At 30.8% G+C, this 2500-nt stretch overlaps 1 non-coding gene across 1 annotated transcript; it reads left to right on the top strand.

The window, feature by feature from the left end:
- Positions 1-1774: 1774 nt before the first annotated feature.
- Positions 1775-1845, top strand: TRNAC-GCA (transfer RNA cysteine (anticodon GCA)). Its single transcript has one exon. It is a non-coding gene; the product is annotated as a tRNA-Cys (tRNA).
- Positions 1846-2500: the final 655 nt, after the last annotated feature.

The following is a 2500-nucleotide window of genomic DNA, read 5'->3' as shown; positions in this document are numbered from 1 at the left end:
CCAAAATAGCATTTTCTTTTGACCCAATTTTTTTTTTCTCCTTATCGGTCAAGAAAGATAAGAAATTTTCAGGGTAGCAAACATTCTCTAGAATTTCTCGTAGATTCAAACCCATAGCTGATGATAGAACTAGAATAGATATTTTTTGTTTCCTACTCACCCGAGCCCATATTCTTGCTTTTTTATCAATCTCTAATTCTAACCTGCCTCCCCAATCTGATATTATGGTGCCGGTATAGACCGAAATCCCGTTATGATCCAATTCTGACTGGTAATAGATACCGGGACTTTGCAATATTTGATTGATCACAATTCTGTATATTCCGTTTACTATAGAAGTTCCAAGGGAATTCATTAAAGGAATGTTTCCAATAAAAATTCTTTGTTCTTGCATATTCCTACTGGTTTTCCAAATTAATCCCGCGGATACATATAATTCAGAAGAATATGTAAGTGATTCATAGACAGCATCTCGTTCTTTTATCAGAGGTTCTACCAATTGATATGTTTCCACAAATAATTGAAATTCAATTTCGTGATCTATATCTTCAATTTTTGGAAACTTAGAAAGTTCTTCTATTAAACCCTGATCAATAAACCGATAAAACCCTTCAAATTGTATCTGATTAAATCCGGGTATTGTAGATGTTCCCTCTTTTTCATCCCCAAGCATCTTTTTTGAATTTCCCATTTATCCGTTTATTGAAAAAATCCCATCCCATCTCTCATTCTTCACCGAATCATATCCATAGAATTCGATCTAGCAATAATGGAATTTCTATTCTGTTTACTGAATCACATGAAATTTTATCCAACTCCAAGATATATGGAATGTATGAAATACGTATGAACGGAGACTAGATTCAATTGGAATTAAAAAAAAAAAAATAGATCCAACATGGAACAGAATTGAGAAATACCACTGGAACTTACGGAGTTTTGTAAAGACTAGAAAAAAAGTAATTTCATTTTCACCTATGATATTACATATTCCAATTCGATTGCATACCATTAAAAATTTATTCATCATTGGATCTGTTCGAGCAGATAAACATATAATAAATAGAAAACTTTTTTTTTAACCACTTTACTTTTTCATGTATTTGTATTTCATTGTTTAAAAAAAGATTTGCAGAAAAGAGATTGATTTTTCCCTATTTTGAATAGAATAGTTAGAATATCAAAAAATTGAAGTAGGTAAGAAAACTTGTGTTTTTTTATTTATTAATTTTTTTATTATTAAAATAAAAAAGAATGCACAGATATATATGTCTCTTTTTCTTCTTTTATTGTGGTACAGTTCTATTTGGGACAGCACATGCTGTGCTTTATCAAAAAGGAAATGTTCTCTTCAAGTCAAGGGAAAAATTGAAATATAAAAATTTATTGAGAATTACTCCTCAAAAGCATCCCTAGAGAGATAAAATACCCCATTATAGAGCTATAGCTCTATAACACAACATAACGTATGTTCTGATTCTGGGGTTTACATATACTCATAATTACTGTTATAATTGAAATTGAAGAAGATTTCTTTTTAATTGAAAAAAAACTCAATATAGATGAGTTATAAATGTATTTCTAATGATTTTCTTAATATTATTAGAAATAAAAAAAAGTAGATTTTAATTTTAATTCAAAAAAGGTAATGAATTTACAGTCAATAGTTAATGGTTCTGGTTTGTACTAGATTCTATATTTTGTGACTTAAAATCTATATATATATTTTTTTCGGAGTTGAAAAAGAAAATTGGAATCTAGTTTCTATCGTTTTGGCGGCATGGCCGAGTGGTAAGGCGGGGGACTGCAAATCCTTTTTCCCCAGTTCAAATCCGGGTGCCGCCTCAACAACAGACTTTAAATATCAAACGTAGGAAACGACTCTTGATACTTTCTTTTCGTTATTCTAAGCCCCCGGCTCTCGAGGTTCTATTATCTAACCTAAAGTTTTGCCTATCAGATTCAAGGAAAACTTCAAGTAGTGGAGGGCAATCTGTAAATCTTTACTTGCCACTACTAATTTAGTTCCATTTACTGAGTTTTCAATTAGATTGGATAGCCAGAGAGGGAATTTAATTAATAGTTTTGGAAAGGACCTAAGATACTTTGGATATAGACTCATGAAAGTCTCGGAATGCTCAGACATTCAATAAATATTAGATTAGATTAAGAATTGCCTTTCATTTTACTTCCAAAAATAAAAAATCATAAAAGAAAGAAAAAGTCTTCTTCTTTCTACATGTGAGTCAGATTCCTTGGATACTTCGAAAAATGTCCGTTTGCTTGTGTTTACATCTTGTCGATTCTACTAGAAATTCTATAATTAAGAATAACTCATTATAAGATAAGATAAGTGGATTTTTGGAGTAGTTCGTCAATGGTGACCAAATACCTCTCCCTTTTTTTGACTCTGCACCAGTGATTTCACTATTATTAGTGAACAATAATGGAATAGTTTCTTCATATTCATAGAAATAGGGGGCAGAATTCACATGGATAT

This window comes from Camelina sativa, chromosome 13 (genome assembly GCF_030686135.1).
Source record: "Camelina sativa cultivar CO46 ecotype springtype chromosome 13, ASM3068613v1".
NCBI lineage: Eukaryota > Viridiplantae > Streptophyta > Magnoliopsida > Brassicales > Brassicaceae > Camelina > Camelina sativa.
This window is presented reverse-complemented; position numbering and strand designations above follow the sequence as displayed.